Genomic DNA, 19,535 nt, shown 5'->3' with positions numbered 1-19,535 from the left:
ATAGGCTGGCCACTGCTTGGTAGGAGTTTCCCGTACGTGAGTGACTGTTCCTTCCTTCCTTCACGCCCCGCTTAACCTCGTCTTCTTCTAAAGAGTTTGGCACTGTCCTCAGAAGCTTTGGTCTTACTCAGCACCTGAGTGGCCCCACCAAGGGCAAAGGGCACACTCTGGACCTGCTAATGACAAAGCGGGTTAATATTTCAAATTCCAGTCTGGTAAATGTTACTTTGTCTGATGGTTTCTGTATTTCTCCAGGTGCAATGAGTTTGCAGTCTTCTTTCCAAGACTCAGTTCAGAACATTAAAAATACCATTATTTGCAGATAACAAGCACGCAGCCAGCTAGACAACTGGAGTTAACCCATTTTGCATTTGTGGCTGACAAAAGTGTCCAAGAGATCACCACAAGTCTGAGTTCCACTACATGCTGTCTTTATGCATTGCCGACTAGATTTTTAAAGTCTATGGTGAGCAGTCTGTTGGCTCCAATCAATCAAAAAGTCAACATGTTGCTTGGATCTGGAATTTTCCCAAGATCCTTAAAACTGCAGTCATTAAGCCTCTCTTAAAGAAGAGCAGTCTTGATGCCACAGTGCTAAATAATTACTGGCCCATCTCAAACCTACTACTACTCAGTTGTCCATTCAAGCATGCAAATTATTTACAACGACAGAAAATGCGCTGCTGTTACAAATTGGAATAAGATGGAAAAGTATCCCTGCACACACAGATTAACTGCACTCTTTTCACTTTTTGATTCTCAGTTTGTTGGCAAGGAATGACTGATGTGGACTCATTTTGGATGAAAAACGTGTTTTGCGTTTGTGGAAATGAGCACCATGGAAGGATGCATGGACTCTGTGGCGCAATGGATAGCGCTTTGGACTTCTAAGCATAAATTGCAAGGGCATTCAAAGGTTGTGGGCTCGAGTCCCACCAGAGTCGCTAATGGTGAGAGAACATATTAGTTTTTTACAATGGAAAATCTGCTCGCTTTACTATCTGATGAAAGGCACTGCTGAACGAGGTTCAATTGCCAAGTGTGCTTGAAAAAGTAAGCAAATACATCGGCATTATGTCAAATAACATTATCTTGCAATTTTTCCTCAATATCCAGATTAACTGCAGTATATTGAGTGCGCAATAAATTGGCGAGAGTCGATTGATTGAAAGACTTCCAGTTTTTTTATAGCTACATTGGTACAGGGGATTTAGCTCAAAGGTAGAAAGATTGATGCCCTCGCTCTCCATTAAACACAGTTGATTGGACAGGGGCTGAACTTTCGAATGTTGCTGGCTCGCTTTAAAAAAAAAGATATTGCGGCTTGTCGAGTCGCCAATATTTAATGGAGCGGGCTGTTTGGCTCTGTGGCGCAATTGGCCAGCGCGCTCTGCTGTTAACCTGGAGGTTGGTAGTTCGAGCCCACCCAGGGACGATTGAAAGAGATATCGCAGGCAAAATCTATGAGGTAACATTGGTCACTGAATATCTACCTGAAACAGGAGATCCTGGGTTCAAATCCTAACAGTGCCTTCATGATAGCCTTTCAAGCAAATCAGTTGTTTACATGTACAGAAAAACTTATCACCCGAAAGAGCTCTTTTACATTTTGCAATTAGAGATTGAAAAGTATCCCTGATTAAACAGAGTAAATGCACTCTTTTCACTCCTTGTTTCTCAGTTTGATGGTAAGGATTGATTGATTGATTGATTGATTGATTAATGTAGACCGTTTTCGGATGACTGTTTTGCTTTTGTGAAAAAGGGGAATCAGACAAAAGTTGCAAAGGCATTCAAAGGCTGTGAGTTCGAGACCCACCAGAGTTACTGTTGTAACCCCTGTTATCTACATTGGTAAATAGGAAAGCCTGCTTGTGTTATTAACTGATGAAAGGAACTGGTAAACTTGGTTCAATTACCACAGAATCCCAGTGTGCTATAGGCTGGCCACTGCTTGGTAGGAGTTTCCCGTACGTTAGTGACTGTTCCTTCCTTCCTTCACGCCCCGCTCAACCTCGTCTTCTTCTAAAGAGCTTGGCGCTGTCCTCAGAAGCTTTGGTCTTACTCAGCACCTGAGTGGCCCCACCAAGGGCAAAGGGCACACTCTGGACCTGCTAATGACAAAGCGGGTTAATATTTCAAATTACAGTGTGGTAAATGTTACTTTGTCTGATGGTTTCTGTATTTCTCCAGGTGCAATGAGTTTGCAGTCTTCTTTGCAAGACTCAGTTCAGAACATTAAAAATACCATTATTTGCAGATAACAAGCACGCAGCCAGCTAGACAACTGGAGTTAACCCATTTTGCATTTGTGGCTGACAAAAGTGTCCAAGAGATCACCACAAGTCTGAGTTCCACTACATCAAATCAAATCAAATAAATTTATTTTTGTAAGGCCCAAAATCACAACAACAGTTGCCTCTGAGGACCACAGGGAGAAATGAATCAACAATGTCTGTGGTGGCGATGAAGTCAGACAATGTCTGTGGTGGCGAGGGAGTCAGACAATGTCTGTGGTGGCGAGGGACGATGTCCCAGGGTCCTCTGTCCTTAGACTCTCCTTCTCGGCCAGGAAAAACTACAAAAAAAACCTCTTTGGAAAAAAAGCGTAGAAACTTGGAGGAGTTCCAGTGAAGGAAAGATCCGACTCTCACAGACAGACAGACGGACACGAGGAGACTGGAGCTGGACCCACTCTTCAGGCAGATGAGGGACCGACTGAGGCAAACTGGACCCACTCTTCAGGCAGATGAGGGACCGACTGAGGCGAACTGGACCCACTCTTCAGGCAGATGAGGGACCGACTGAGGCGAACTGGACCCACTCTTCAGGCAGATGAGGGACCGACTGAGGCGAACTGGACCCACTCTTCAGGCAGCTGAGGGACCGACTGAGGCGAACTGGACCCACTCTTCAGGCAGATGAGGGACCGTCGGAGGCGAGCTGGACCCACTCGTCAGGCAGATGAGGGACCGTCGGGGGCGAGCTGGACCCACCCCTCAGGCAGATGAGGGACCGTCCACACAGGGCAGGGACCACTTCACCAGGGGAGGGGCATCTGGGTCCACAGGTCCTCAGGAGTGAGAGAAAGAAAAATAAGGCGGTTAACAGTTTGCAAGTGGAATCAAAAAATAAATATTGTTTGATAGCATAAGTAGTCAGAAGAAGAAGAGGATAGTGCTCAAGCTGTCATACTTCCCCCAGCATAGTTACTCCTAGGGCAGCGTAGCTAAAGCTGTGGGTTTATGTTTCTGTTCCTAACTAGTCTGACCATAAGCGATTTCGAAGAGGAACGTTTTAAGCCTGGACTTAAATGAAGAGACTGTGTCAGCATATTTAACATGGGTCGGGAGCTGATTCCATAACACAGGAGCTTGGTAGCTAAACGCGCTACCTCCTACAGTACTTTTAGAGACTCTTGGCACCACCAGAAGGCCGGCATTCTGAGAGCGAAGAGCTCTGTTTGGATGATATGGTTCTATAGCATCTTTGAGGTAGGATGGGGCCACGTCATTTATGGCTTTGTAGGTCAAGAGTAGAATTTTGAATTTAATTCTAAACTCGACAGGGAGCCAGTGAAGAGACTTCAGCACTGGCGTAATGTGCTCTCTTCTTTTTGTTCCTGTTAGTAATCTTGCTGCTGCATTTTGAACCAGTTGAAAGCTTTTTATGGAGCTTTTAGGACACGCTGCAAGCAGGGAGTTACAGTAGTCTAATCTAGTCGTTACAAATGCATGGATAAGTTTTTCGGCATCACTTTTAGGCAGGATTCTTCTGATTTTGGCGATGTTGCGCAAATGGAAATAGGCTGTTTTACAAGCTTGATTTATATGAGCTTTAAATGAGAGCTCCTGGTCAAATAAGACTCCAAGGTTTCTTACAGTAGAACTGGAGGCTACACTGACATTGTCCAGTGTGACTATCTGCTCAGATAGAGCATCTTGTAGATGCTTAGGGCCAAGCACAATGACCTCGGTTTTTTCAGGGTTAAGAAGCAGGTAGTTTAGTGTCATCCAGGTTTTTATCTCCTTCACACAAGTACTAAGTCTGTCTACTTGATCGCTCTGATCAGGTTTCATTGATAAATACAGCTGAGTGTCGTCTGCATAGCAGTGGAAGTTAATGTCATGCTTTCTGATAATGTTGCCTAATGGCAGCATATAAAGAGTAAACAGAATTGGACCGAGTACCGAACCCTGTGGCACACCGTAAATTACTTTAGAGCAAGGTGAGGAGCTCTGGTTTACATTAACAAATTGGAACCTATCAGATAGATAGGATTTAAACCAGCATTTAAACCAGCTGAGGGCTGTTCCTCCAACACCTACATCACATTCTAACCTCTGCAGTAGAATGTTGTGGTCAATGGTGTCAAACGCTGCGCTGAGGTCCAACAGAACCAGGACTGAGACCAGTCCATCGTCAGCGGCTAATAACAAATCATTTGTGACTTTAACTAGTGCAGTTTCAGTGCTGTGGTGGGCTCTGAACCCTGACTGGAAAACTTCAAATAAGTTATTGTCCTGCAGGTGGCGACAAAGCTGTTTTACTACGACTTTTTCAAGGATTTTAGAGACGAAGGGAAGATTTGAAATAGGTCTGTAGTTTACCAATAGGTCGGGATCTAGATTAGGCTTTTTCAGAAGAGGTTTAATGACTGCATGTTTGAAGGACTGTGGAACATAGCCACTTTCGAGTGAAGTATTTATTATATTAATAATAGGGTCTATAATTAGGGGGAGAATGTCTTTGAGGAGTCTGATTGGAATGGGGTCTAGGACACAAGTTGAGCTTTTAGAGGACATAATGGCTGAAGTTATCTCTGCTTGATCAACAGCTGTGAACCTTTCTAAGTTTACAGCTGGATTTATATGGGACGTTAGATTTACATTTTGGGCTAGTTCAGGGCTAATAGCGGGGGTAATTTCATCTAATTTGTCTCTGATTGTTTTTATTTTATTGTTAAAAAATAGGAGGAAATCATCAGAGCTAAGTGTAGCTGGGAGTGAGGGCTCTACTGCACTGTGACAGTTTGTTAGCCTAGCTACAGTGCTGAAAAGGAATTTAGTGTTACTTTTGTTGACTTCTATTAGATTTGAATAATATCTGGTTTGGGCCTTACGCAGAGCCTGCTTATAGGACAGCAGGCAACTTTTCCATGCTTTTAGGGATTCTTCGGTGCGAGAGCGACGAAATAATCCCTCTAACTTTCTAACTCTTTGTTTATGTGAACGCAGTTCTTGGTTGTACCATGGGGAGGCGCGCTTTGGCCTAATGACCTTCTGTTTTAACGGCGCGACAACGTCAAGAGCAGACTTCAGAGAATTCATGGTCAAGTCGACAAATTGATCACTTAAACTGGGACTAAAGCTGTTCTCAGCAGGATCACATGACATGTCACTGAATATTGGCTCTATTATTTATTTGAATTTTGAGATAGATTTTTCAGATATTGTCCTTTTCATTGTAACTTTATTTTGTGGGACTGGATGATCTTTAAGAATAAACTGAAAGGTAATAAGGAAATGGTCTGACAATATAGGGTTTTGAGGGAGGACAATGAGGTCACTAATCTCTGTTCCATACGTTAGGATAAGATCCAGAGTGTTCTTGTGGGTGTGAGTCGGTTTATTTACATTCTGAGTGAAACCAATGCTGTCTAACAAGGCGCTGAAGGCATTACTGAGAGCGTCATCACTCATGTTCACGTGGATATTAAAGTCTCCAGCTATAACTATTTTATCCCAGGCTAACACTAAGTTTGATATAAAGTCAGAAAACTCTGTTAAAAACTCTGAGTAGGGACCAGGAGGTCGGTAGATAACTATGAACAAAACTCCTTTTAGGTTTTTCATATTTGGACATGTGATCGACAGCATAAGGCTTTCAAATGAGTGAAATGCATTGTTAGTTTTAGGGCTCATGAGTAGGCTTGAGTGGGAGATCACTGCCACGCCACCACCTCGGCCTGTGCTCCTGGCAGTCTGAAAGTTAACATGGGTGGGTGGGGTGGACTCATTTAGTCTGACGTAGTCGTCTTGTTGAAGCCACGTTTCAGTTAGAGCTAGAAGATCTATATTATAGTCACTAATTAATTCATTAACTAAGAGCGATTTGGAGGAAATTGCTCTAATGTTGTATATTTGTGTCATTTGTGATTGTTATTTTCCTTAAGTTATTTGGTCTGACGCCTGAAATATTTTTTCTGAGATGTGACTTTTTGGCATTATTTGTACGAGGAACACGAGGAACACACACAGTCTCTATCTGTCTTGAATCTGAACACTTCACATGTAACAGAACGGGCGAGAGTTCAGCGACAGAGGAGCGTCTTGAACTGCTGCTCTGCACCTGCACCTGGGGCTCATCCCTAGACAGTAACTTATAGGAAGTTTAAAAAACACTCTTAATAGAAGAACTCTTATAAACAGATGCCAGGGCCAGGTATACGAACTGCAACGGGTTCATGGCTTTGAATATATGAGATATGAGATAATAGATATGATATGTACACCACCAGAGTCCAATTACATCAGAGATCACATCCTCATCCTCTTCTTCGTCTGTGCACTCTTCTGTGCTGTGACTCTCGGCTCTTGGCATCAAAGCTGTAAACAAATAACAGGACATTTAAGAAATGGCTAACTATTTCACATAAAACACTCATTAACTATTTTTTTTTTTTTTAACACAATGTGAGAGTTTCAATATAAATACCTGAAGTGCTGATAACTCTTGATCTTTGGAAGCCGTCTGAAGAAGGGACTCAGATGCTTCTGCCAGTCCAAGTTCTTGACAAACACTTTGCCATCCGCCGTTCCAACAAGCTGTGGGATATTGAGGTGAGACTCAGGAGAGCTGTTTTCCGCTACCTGATGACAAGGGCGACAATGTAAAAAAATGAGAACAGAAGAAACATATCTTAAGCAGAGAGCAGCACTGAAGTTTTGCCAGGCTAATGTTTACACATTAAAGTAGTCAAATAATAAAAACTAACCTCAGCGATGTCTTCCAAAGTGTCAACCCTGGTCTTCATGTATGCTCGCTTGATAAGTCCAAAGCCGCAATCAGGGGAGAATTTGGTGTGGCCAGCAATGAGGAAGTGGATGTCCATTGTGTAGTGAAGCTTGGCCCCGTCTGCAGAGGGTAGTAGACAGAGAGAGAAAAGGAGATTAGATTAATACATATGACATTTGATTAAGACGTATATGTCTCTATAATTGCTATTCTGCATTTGCACTATCATTAGTACCTGCTGTGCAAAGTCAAAGCTGTAATGCATCCTGATGTCTTTGCTTGCTGGCGGTGAGGGTCCGAAAGACAGCACATTAGATTCTGTTGTAGAGATCTGTGCGTGGCCTGCAGCTTCTGATGTGTGGGAGAAGCTGTTTCCACAGTGATCTGAAGCTTGATGTACAAACTGCAGGCTCACCTGAAAAACAGATGTTGCTTATGGTTAATTATACTCTAATCATTAAAACACGAAAATCACCAAAATAATGTTTTACACTTACCACGCTCCTTAGCAGACTTCACGTAGAGACAGGTCATGTCAGTCAGGGTGTCTTTGCCAATTCTGAAAAGGGGGATAAAAGGATTAGGGTTAACAGTAATATGGGAATAACACGCTTCACAGATAACAGTTCACATTGTGACGTTAACGGTGTATTTAAGATGCAAAACGCGGAGATATTGGGACATCTGCCCTCGGCTAGCGATGCTAGCTAGCTCACTTGAGATAACACTGCTCGTAAAAGCAAAACACTTGCAGAACAGCACACCAGAAACATAAACTTGACTTTAAAACCGGCGCACATTAAAGTGATTAAAAGCGGGTGTTTTAGTCGCAAAGCTTCACTGGTTCAGCCGTCCTGTTGTCTCTTCCAACACAGTGCACAGAGAGACACACAGGAAGCTGATAATGGCCAGGCAAGCGCGTGATTGGTTCGAGTGACGCAGTGCGTGCGTGACGTGCAACTTACGTAAGCCACGTGACCAGAAGTGGTATCGGGAGTTGTAGTTTTTTTCTCTTCCCTCGTCGAAAAATAACCAGATAATATAGCAAAGTTTAGCTTACAACTTAGCTCCGAAAAGCTGCGTTTAGCTCCAGGCTGTGGCGCCAACAGCCGGTTTAGCACCATAAAACACACACAAAGCACGACCCACACAACCCACGGGCCAACCCGCGCCGAAAAATAACCCGATAACATAGCAAAGTTTAGCTTACAACTTAGCTCCGAATAGCTGCGTTTAGCTCCGGGCTGTGGGGGTAACAACCGGTTTAGCACGATAAAACAGACACAAAGCACGACCCACACAACCCACGGGCTAACCCACGCCGAAAAATAACCCGATAACATGGTGATAACAGCAAGTAGTCACATTAAGCCCGTATTGCAGAGTGCACTGAAGCAACATGTTAGCTTAGCATTAGCTCCACCGGAGCAGACAAGTAAGATTCTAAAGTGATCACGAGACTGCCTTAAAACACAGCGTTAAAGCAATAATTTAGTAGTAAAGTAAAAGTGTACCTGAGTAAACAGTTCCGTTGCAATGTAGTCCAGGAAATGTAAGCTCTGAAGACTGTGCTCTGCAGACGGTCTGGAGTAATGAGAGAAAAACACGGAAAGCACGCAGATCACGCAGCTGTAGCCATGCGGATCACAGCTGATTGGTGGAAAATGTAAACAACACGTTGGCTAGAAAAAGGTGACACCCCCCAGGAGAGCAGGAAAAAGACCCGAAAACTCCACATTTTTAACAGCTTAATGTATACGTTTAAGACAACCAATAGTGTTATCTGAAGCACACAGGGCTTATTCATAACTTCAACTAGCACATTCTGCAAAAAAACGAAAATCACAAATTTGGGGGGAAAAAAGTAAAATGCTGTTTTTCTCAGTTTCACCGAGGCCGACATGGTCCGACAATTGCTGTGGCGAGTCACGTATATAAAAAAGGGGGGGGGGTATTTACAGACAGGGGGGGACAACACGTACAATACACATTAATATACAGATAAAATGAACAAGACAGAAGAAGCAGAGAGAAAAAGATGGGGATGTAACAGGGGGTAGAAGAGTAGGCAATGGGGTAGAGGAGGCTAGGGGTAGGGGAGGTCATAAGCTTGGGTGAAGAGGTATGTTTTTAGGCGGGATTTGAATGTTGTGAGTGAGGGAGAGTGGCGGACAGGTTGGGGGAGGGAGTTCCAGAGTCGGGGTGCTGTTCGGGAGAATGCTCTGTCGCCAAATGTTTTGAGTCGGGATGTTGGTGCAGTCAGGGTGAGAGAGGAGGAGGATCGGAGAGCTCGGGAGGGGCGGTGGGGGATGAGGAGGTCAGACAGGTAGGGGGGGGCAAGGTGGTGAAGAGCTTTGAAGGTGAGGAGGAGTATTTTAAAGTTTATGCGCTGCTTGATTGGGAGCCAATGGAGAGAGCGGAGAACGGGAGTGATGTGATCACGGGACCGGGTGTGGGTGAGGAGGCGGGCAGCGGAGTTTTGGACCATTTGGAGTCTATGGAGGGAATGGGAGGAGATGCCAGTGAGGAGGGAGTTGCAGTAGTCAAGGCGGGAGGAGATGAAGACATGGATGAGGGATTCAGCAGCGGGGAGGGTGAGGCAGTGTCGGATTTTGGCGATGCGGCGGAGGTGGAAGTATGAGGTCTTGACGATGTGGCTGACATGGGGAGTGAAGGAGAGGGTGGGGTCCATGATGACACCGAGATTGCGTACCAGGGTAGAGGGGGCGATGGTCGAGGTGTCGATGCTGAGTGAAAAGGGACCAGTTTTATTGAGAGTGGATTTGGTGCCAATGAGGAGGAGCTCTGTTTTGTCACTGTTCAGTTTGAGGAAGTTGAGAGTGAGCCATGATTTTATTGTAGAGATGCAGGTTTCGATGTGGCTGAGGGGAGGGGTTTGGGTGGATTTGGTGGTGCGGTATATCTGGGTGTCGTCAGCGTAGCAGTGAAAGTCCAGGTTGAGTTGGCGGAGGATGTGACCAAGGGGGAAGATGTAGCAGATGAAGAGGAGGGGGCCGAGGACTGAGCCCTGGGGGACCCCCTGCGTTACTGGGGAGAGGGTGGATGAGTGACCGGAGAGGGAAATGAACTCTTGCCTGTTGGTGAGGTAGGATGTAAGCCAGTCAAGTGCAGAGCCCTCAACACCCAGTTGGCGCAGCCTTTGTAGGAGGATGGAATGGTTTATAGTGTCAAAGGCTGCGCTGAGGTCTAGTAGTAACAGGATGTTGAGGGCCCCGGAGTCTGCAGAGGTGAGGAGATCGTTGAGTACTTTGACCAGGGCTGTTTCAGTGCTGTGAAGTGGGCGGAAGCCAGATTGGAGGGGTTCATAGAGGTTGTTTGACTGGAGGTGGGTGTGAAGTTGGGCGGCGACGATGCGTTCCAGCGTTTTTGAGAGGAACGGCAGGTTGGAGATGGGGCGGTAGTTGGAGAGGTTGGCGGAGTCTAGGGTGGGTTTTTTGAGGATGGGGGTGATGGAGGCCAGTTTGTAGATGGAAGGAACATGGCCAAGGGATAAAGACTGGTTGAAGAGGGTGGTGAGATGGGGGATGAGAGCAGGGAGGCAAGCCTTGGTTAGAGTCGTTGGGAGGGGGTCGAGAGAGCAGGTGGTGGTTTTGTAAGCGGTGATGAGGTCTATGATATGAGAGGAGTTAACAGAGGGGAAGGTGGTGAGGGGAGGGAAGGGTGGGTGGTCAGGGAGAGGGGGGGGGGCAGGGGGGGGGGGGGGGGGTGATGGAGTTAATGGAGACGGCAGTCATGGAGCTGTTGATTTTGGAAATTTTGTCATTGAAGGCAAGGAGGAAAGAGTTGCAGAGGTCAGGGGAGGAGGGTGGAGTGATGTCCGGTGGCTGGAGCAGCTTGTTGACGGTGGAGAACAGGGTGCGAGGGCTCCGGTGGGAGCTGTTGATGAGGGTGGAGAGGTGGAGAACAGGGTGCAGGGGCTCCGGTGGGAGCTGTTGATGAGGGTGGAGAGGTGGGCAGATTTGGCGGCTTGGAGAGCGTCACGGTAGGAGGAGATGTGTAATTTGAAAGCTTCGGCGTGGACGGTGAGGCGGGTTCTTTTGAGGAGTCGTTCGAGTTGGCGGCCAGTCTGCTTCATGGTGCGGAGTTCAGAGGTGTACCAGGGGGCGGGGTTGATGTATGAGACGGAGGAGGTTTTCCAGGGGGCTAGGGAGTCAAGGGAGTCGGAGAGGGTGGTGTTGAGCATGACAGCATAGTCGTCGGGGGAAGAGGGGGGGGAGTCAGGGGGGAAAGCAGAGGATATGAGCTGGGAGAGCGTGAGGGGGTTGACTGACTTGATATTGCGGTAGGTGATGGTGCGTTTTTTGGGGTTGTGGGGCGAGGGTAGGGGGGCGGAGAAAAGGATGCAGAGATGATCAGAGAGAGGGAAAGGGAGGGGGTGGGGCTTAGATATGGGTAGGAGAGAGGAACAGACTAAGTCCAGAGTGTGGCCTTTGGTATGGGTGGGGAAGTCAATGTGTTGGGTGAGATGGAAGCAGTCCAGGAGAGAGAGGAAGTCGGATGTCAGTGGGGCGTTGGGGCAGTCAATGTGGATGTTGAAGTCACCAGTGAGTAGGAGGCGGGCAGAGAGAGAGGATGCGATGGTGAGGAGTTCAGACAATTCAGTGAGGAAAGAGGGGTGGGGCTTTGGGGGACAATAGATCAGGATAGCGGTGATAGAGTTGGGGAGGGAGAAGGCGAGGTATTCAAATGATGAGATGGATGGAAGGTTGAGGTTCAGTTCAGTGATGGATGTAGATTTTTTATGAATAACAGCAAGACCTCCCCCACGCCCGGAGAGGCGGGGTTTGGCAGTGTAAGTGTAGTTGGAGGGAGTGGCTTGGTTGAGAGCATAGAAGTCCAGGGGCTGTTGCCATGTTTCACAGAGGAGAAGCAGATCAATGTTATTGTCCAGCAGCAGTTCAGATATAACAGGTGATTTGTTGGAGAGGGAGCGGCAGTTCAGCAGTGCAAGGGAGATGGATGGGGGCGCGGAGATGGATGGGGAAGCGGAGATGGATGGGGGCGCAGGGGTGGGGGGGCGGAGGTTGCTGAGGTTGGCAGTGCGGCAGGTGGGGGTGACGGGGGGGGCGAAAACTAGTCCAGAGTGAGGGGATAGGTGAGCCGTCGTTGGAGTGTTGGTTATGGGAGAGACCAGAGCCCCGGTGGATGTAGCGGGGCCGGCGAAGGATCCCAGCTGAGCTAGCTGCAGAGGCAGCAGCAGCTGGGAGACGGTGGTTATGGTTGAGGAGGTGAAGGTCAGCAGCGGTGTAGGTGAGTAGGCGAGAAGTTGGTGGAGCGGTGGCCTGGAGGCACGGGAGTGAAAGTCCGAGGAGGAGATGGAACGTAGCAGCAGATGAGAGTAATCCAGTTAGTATGTTGGCGGTGGCTAGAAGCTGGTTAACTAGAAGCTGGTGGGCAGAGAGTTGTGAAAAAGCAGCAGTGGACCGGGTGTTGAAGCTGGTGGAGTGAGTGGCGTTGGTTGCCCCAGACCTTGTCTGCACGGCAGGGAGGCCCCGCGATACCATGACGGACCTCAGCAGGTGTTAAGCCAGCTGTTAGCTGGCGGCTAGGGCAGTAGATAGTCCAGGAGTGAGGGAGGAGATGAGTGATGGACGGTGCAGTAATGTCCGATGAAGTTAAGGAAGAGGGATGTAGACAGAACACAACACAGAGACGCGGGAACAAAACAAAACAATGGAAACGACTAACAAAACAAAGACGTTAGGACAGAAGCGGCAGTCCACATACCAGACGCCGGCGTTGCTCTAGCCCAATCAAGACGCATTTGAGTCCAGTTTTGTGACCAGATCGCCCCGTCTGTGGAGCGGGGAAAGCAGAGAAACGGGGCTGTACCTTGGTTGTATGGGGCTGCTTTTCTCCGGGTAGAGCCGGTGCCCCGCTCTCCGTGTCTGCTCCTGTGGCGGGCTGGGGCCACACCTTCGCCCAGGTACAGACCTCCGGGGCGGCGGGTGCGGGAGCGCGGAGCCGGTGTTCGGGCTTGGAAACGCCGGTGCAGCGGAGGAGAAGCGGAGCCGCGTGCGGCTCGTGGCGGTGCTTGCCGCTCGTGGTGGAGCCGGTGATTGGACGTGGAAACGCCGGTGCAGCGGAGGAGAAGCGGTGCCGCGTGCGGCTCGTGGCGGTGCGTGCCGCACATATGTCACACATATGTGCTTGTAATTTAGGGTGTACAAATGGCTTCCTTTCCAAAGGAAATATTTTTTTTTTGTCAGGAGTGGGATTTGAACCCACGCCTCCATTCAGAGACCAGAATCCCCTGTGGCGAGGAAGGAGTTTACCTTGAGTCTGGCGGTAGAACGCTTTAGCGGCGTGTTAGCTCCTCACGCGGCCTTTACTCAGATGAGAACGTAGCGCTGATCCACGTAAACGGCGTAGATTACTTCAAAAATAGGAGAAGCGAAGTAGAAAAGAAATAGGCCATAGGCTGTAACTCAGAATGTGGCTAGAAAATGAATTTCGCTCCACCACATCAAGACTACTTTTCAAAAGTGGTTTTCCAATCTCAAAGATGTACTTGAGCTGGGGGAAAAAGTTCTCCGCATGATTTCTGCCAGTATTTGAGAAAATAGGTGTTGAAGTTGCCAGTTTACCCAAATATGTGACAAATTGGGCTGTACACCCATCTTCATACCTTCTTATTTTTTTCATTCTTTGATTGATTACTTCAGAAATTCAGATTCTCAGAGACATAACTACTTTCTTGAAGGATGTAAAGTGGTGAGACTCTGGGTGCTTTAGTTTATGTGAAAATGTAAGTTAAAAAAACAGTTTTAACAATTTTGCATGTTATCGTTACGCACTTAAACTCTTACTCCACATTTAGTATTCAACTGAATGCTTCAACAATTACAAATTCTCTAGTCTTGATTAATACTACACTATAAAAACATAATCTAAAAGTAGTATTTTAACCCTTTCAACACCAGTTGCCCATTTGAAGAAAGAAAACATAGGCTATTGGTAAAGGTTTTATTCTATAGAACGGATATAATTTTATGTAATGTATTTACAATATGAACAATATGAATAATTACAATCATAAAAGCAGTATTTACATCGTGATGAACAGGCTAATTAACATGTGTATCTTTCGATCTAGTATAAGGCAAACTTTCTGCAGAATAAGATATACATACAAACAGAGGAATGATATAAGTATGATTGATGTCAAAATGTGTAAGTACAACTGGTTTGATTTTTACCTTTTGAGGACAAATATATATCTTGGCAAATTGACAGTAAACAAAGATCAACCTCCTCGGATACATTTACCATGTTAGACAATGTCAATTTATCACTAGCACCTACACACCAAGCTAGTAAGTTATAAAGTTCAATTGGCACAATCTTTCTGGCAGAGGAAACATTTAGATCCTCTGATGTAGGAGGCCAATTTACATCCATACTAGGGGCACTCTTGACCGCTTGTTTCAGTGATACTAGGGGCACTCTTGACCGCTTGTTTCATCCATACTAGGGGCACTTTTGACCGCTTGTTTCATCCATACTAGGGGCACTTTTGACCGCTTGTTTCATCCATACTAGGGGCACTTTTGACCGCTTGTTTCAGTAATACACCTGCACTGTAAACTGTCCTTGAGAGCTCTCGAAGTGCTGCATCTTTACCACTTTCTGGCACCATTTCTCCATCACTACATGACATCTCAGAAACTGACATATCAGTTTCAGTTGAAAAATCCTGGTGGAGAAGTCCTGTCGTCTCTGTGGAAACCATTTCACTCAGGTTTCTTCTTGGTGGTTTGTGAAAATTCAGCTGTGGGAAGTCTCGCTGTAATCTCTTCTTCAGAAGATCGGATCTGTAAAAATTAGACAAGGAATAGAAATTCATAAGTATTGATAGATTACTATTTTATTTGTGTTTTAGTTTTAGAATTATTATTTTATTTGTGTTTTAGTATCCTATGTTTGTTGTTTATTTTGGGTTGTGTTTTAACAGGGTAACCACTTTTCTCACTGGGTTTTCCCTGTATAAATAAACAAAATGAATGGAAATATGTAGACTCTTGTAGCTAACTGGATTGGTCTGATCTTGAATGAAATTTCATGAATAAACATAGCTGTGATGTTTATCCGATCTTCTATTGTTTTCTTTCATAAACAATAAGAATAATTTAATTACCGGTAACTTCCATGACCAGGGTGTTTTTTGATGAATTTCTGGAACAGGGACAAGAGCTTCTTCATTCTGAGGATTTCCTGATTTTCAATCAGTCGTGTCCGGATGACTGTGTCACAGAATGCTGTATATGCATCACCATACTCCCAGACTTTAGGTCACCTGTATAAAGCAAGGAAATGCAGTGATTGGTCAGTGATTGAAATATACTAGCTCACTACAAACAGAAATTTGCTTTGATTCAAACGTCTTTAAAATTATCGTGTAGTCATTACAATAATTTTCAATTAAATTATGAATTTATCTAAATATATGGAAATATATATATTTTATTTGATTACCAAAATGTTACCTTTCATCACTTGTCTTCTTTGTCAGAAAGCTTGTGAATTCTTTGTAACACCTCTTGTGATAGAGGTGCCTTCAATGGCAACACAATCTTTACCTCTGGTACACATCAGGATGGATTCATCTGCTCTTGATTCAGCTGCTTTGACCAAACTTCCTAGTAAAGGATAAGTAAAAGAATTTCAATCAAGGGTGAGCACAATCAGTAAACAATCGCAAAAGTTGTATTGCCTTTTTATTCAACTCACATCATCATACAGTCTTACGTACATTACATCTACACCTACATGTAATAAACTAGGCACATATTCCTATAGTGATCTGTTCTTTTCTTCTGTATCTACCTCTGGATCTTCCTGCGTTGCATCAATGAAATTTCCCCATGTGGGACAATAAAGGATTATCTTATCTTATCTTATCTATGTATATTTTGGCCAACTTATTTCACTGTGATTAGTCCTATTTACCACGAGCAAGAGAAAACACACATGCAAGAATCAATATATAATCTACTCACCAGCAGTTAAAGTTTCAGCTTGGACCAATTTATCTTTCTTTGTCTTGTGAGCCTCTTTGATACAGCGATCAACCTTCTGCAAATGATGCAAACTGCAGGAAGTACATCGCTTGACTTTTTAGATGATTTTGTCTTTACATCTGTGGTAGATCTCAGTGGTTTGGGAGAAGGTGGCAGAGTTGATGTGAAACGTCTATAGCATGTAGGGTGAAACGTCTATAGCATGTAGGGTGAAACGTCTATAGCATGTAGGGTGAAACGTCTATAGCATGTAGGGTGAAACGTCTATAGCATGTAGGGTGAAACGTCTATAGCATGTAGGGTGAAAGCCTGGCTTGTTACTTTCCAGAAAATTTGAAAGATTTCCGTCCGAAGAAGCCACAGAAGACGTAGGATAGTTTTGTTTGGCGAAGTCATCATTGTGTACACAAACAGCTGCCGCTAACGCGCGGTCTATTCCATCGATTTCTATCCACTTCTGAGCACAAGTCATCAGTCAGTGGCTGTGTTTGTTCTTTTTCTACCGCTGAAATGTGTGTGATGCACGTGTTATCCATATTTTCATAGTGTTTTCTATCGGCTCGAGTGACAACATGCCGGTACACGTGAGCAGCCATCTTTTATGTTGTTGTTGTAACTCTCACCTGATTGGCTGATTCAGAGGCGGAATGATTCAGGCGTAGGGATATTGCGCTATCATGCTGAGAATATAGTTCCGCATTTAAGTTATCGCCGTAAAAAAACTGGCGCGATCCGAGTGGAGAACTTTTGGTCATGAGCTAATGGTACAATGATAATTTTATATTTGAAGTATTTTTTTAGTCTTGTGACAGGTGTAGCGAACTTGAACGATACAGGCTACAGCCTATGGCCTAAAAGTCTCTGTCCGGTTTAGCGCTTAAGCTTAGTTCCAGGTGTTTCCAGGTGTTTTCAGAGTTCAGGAGGGCGATGAGGCTGGCCAAGTCTTGTCGACCCACGTGGCGGACGCTTTGTTGAGACAAAGGAAAAGAAAACAGGCTCGTCCGTGGAGACGGCTTCAAAGAGATAGACAAAGGCTTGAACAAAAAAAAAAGAAGAAGAGAGCAAGAAGAGAAGAGAGGAGAAGAGAGCGTTCCAAGCTCGGAGCGTCTTTTTGTCACCTAGCGCAGCAGGGCACGCTGGGAGCGAAAGGGGCGGGCGCTACTGCGACGACACGTTAAACACTTTTGGCAGTTTGTGCACATTATTTCTTGAGGTAGATACATTTTACATCTTCTTTCACCTGTGATGGGCACTCGAGTTAAAGCATTGGGAATATAAAACCTTAAACAGTGGGAAAATACGTAACACAAGGTGAAACATGCGGTGTACGGAGTTGATTCGGACAAACATTCATGGCATAATCACATAAAACATAGTTTTCATCGGGGCGTCCTCCTGTAAGACTGTGGGGGAGAAGGTCTGTTATCGCCAAAGTCACAGCGGCTCCCTGCGGTGAGGGAGAGAGGGAGAAAGAAAACCCCCCAATGTTCAAAGAGAGATTTTCCGTTATCTGGCCGTGGAATGTCCATCTCCATTCCCCTACACTTGCAATGAGTTCAAATATAGGACAAACCCATTGTCAGGAGTGGGATTAGAACCCATTCCTCCACTTGGTGACCAAATTTGCTTACGCTTAGGTAGGAGTTTACCTTGACCCTGACACCTTGGACATTTCAGCGATGCTGACATTGAGCTCCCTTATCTCGAAGATAACGTTACAAAAATCAGTACAAAGTAAATGCTTTGGCAACCTTACACTAGATGAAGTCTTTCCAATTATGTACAGTCCATATAAAGAGATGACTTTAACAGGTGATGAGAATTGAGTGAAATAGTTGAAATCTCATTGTTACAGAGGGTTTAATTATTCTTCTTTCGGTTCCAACAGAAGAAAATTTATGACCAAGATTTCACGGGTTGTAATGGCAAGCAGTCCATAAAGCTTAAAATCAACTCCCCCCAATGTGGGCCTCGAACCCACGACCCTGAGATTAAGAGTCTCATGCTCTACCGACTGAGCTAGCCAGGCTGGCTGTCCAAAAGTCAAGAAAAGGTCATCATGAAAACCCAGAATTTTTCAGTTCTAAGTCTGGTAAATTAATCTGTCACTTTAATTTCTCAGTGAGTGGTCACAATTACAGTATAAGACATATGATACAGTTCACTCTGAATGTACTCAATGCTTTGACAGTACAGCATCTACGTAGTAGATTGGCCATCACATCACAATTCATCATTGGAAGTAACACTTCATTTGAAATCTTAACCCTTTAGGCGCCAGAGATTATGGATGAAATAAATGTATAAATAAAAAACTTCCTGAGATACAGAGAACTGAAGACGGGGCACAGCTCTGGGTCGGCAGTGCCCCTGGAGGCCCGTAGAAGCTCCACACTCCAGTTGATTCTTGGATAAAAGGGCACCCAGCCGGTCTCGAACTCGCGTGAGGCGGAGCAGGGATCATCCACCCCGCACACGGCCAGACTTTGCCCGGCCAGGGAGCACCTTCTGCGGGTCGGAGGCTCCGGGTCGGAGCCCCTGGAGCCTGGAGCCCTCACCGGGCCCCGAACTCGGCTGCCGGAGGCAGTGCAGTGCCTCATGGATAAAAGGGCACTCAGCCGGTCTCGAACTCGCGTGAGGCGGAGCAGGGATCATCCACCCCGCACACGGCCAGACTTTGCCCGGCCAGGGAGCACCTTCTGCGGATCGGAGGGTCCGGGTCGGAGCCCCTGGAGCCTGGAGCCCTCACCGGGCCCCGAACTCGGCTGCCGGAGGCAGTGCAGTGCCTCATGGATAAAAGGGCACCCAGCCGGTCTCGAACTCGCGTGAGGCGGAGCAGGGATCATCCACCCCGCACAAGGCCAGACTATGCCCGGCCAGGGAGCACCTTCTGCGGGTTGGAGGCTCCGGGTCGGAGCCCCTGGAGCCTGGAGCCCTCACCGGGCCCCGAACTCGGCTGCCGGAGGCAGTGCAGTGCCTCATGGATAAAAGGGCACCCAGCCGGTCTCGAACTCGCGTGAGGCGGAGCAGGGATCATCCACCCCGCACACGGCCAGACTTTGCCCGGCCAGGGAGCACCTTCTGCGGGTCGGAGGCTCCGGGTCGGAGCCCCTGGAGCCTGGAGCCCTCACCGGGCCCCGAACTCGGCTGCCGGAGGCAGTGCAGTGCCTCATGGATAAAAGGGCACCCAGCCGGTCTCGAACTCGCGTGAGGCGGAGCAGGGATCATCCACCCCGCACACGGCCAGACTTTGCCCGGCCAGGGAGCACCTTCTGCGGGTCGGAGGCTCCGGGTCGGAGCCCCTGGAGCCTGGAGCCCTCACCGGGCCCTGAACTCGGCTGCCGGAGGCAGTGCAGTGCCTCATGGATAAAAGGGCACCCAGCCGGTCTCGAACTCACGTGAGGCGGAGCAGGGATCATCCACCCCGCACACGGCCAGACTTTGCCCGGCCAGGGAGCACCTTCTGCGGGTCGGAGG

The 19,535-nt window shown here is 46.6% G+C and overlaps 2 non-coding genes across 2 annotated transcripts; one reads left to right on the top strand and one right to left on the bottom strand.

Annotated features, from left to right (window-relative positions):
• Positions 1-853: 853 nt before the first annotated feature.
• Positions 854-944, top strand: trnar-ucu (transfer RNA arginine (anticodon UCU)). The gene is given in 2 exon segments: positions 854-890; positions 909-944. It is a non-coding gene; the product is annotated as a tRNA-Arg (tRNA).
• Positions 945-18,014: 17,070 nt separating this feature from the next.
• Positions 18,015-18,087, bottom strand: trnak-cuu (transfer RNA lysine (anticodon CUU)). The gene has a single exon. It is a non-coding gene; the product is annotated as a tRNA-Lys (tRNA).
• Between the last annotated feature and the right edge of the window lie 1,448 nt (positions 18,088-19,535).

This window comes from Eucyclogobius newberryi, unplaced genomic scaffold (assembly GCF_026437365.1).
Source record: "Eucyclogobius newberryi isolate DKJ021-1_F unplaced genomic scaffold, fEucNew1.0.hap1 SCAF_29, whole genome shotgun sequence".
In the NCBI taxonomy this organism is placed as follows: domain Eukaryota; kingdom Metazoa; phylum Chordata; class Actinopteri; order Gobiiformes; family Gobiidae; genus Eucyclogobius; species Eucyclogobius newberryi.
The sequence above is the reverse complement of the archived record's forward strand: the minus strand, read 5'-3'. Positions and strand labels throughout refer to the sequence as shown.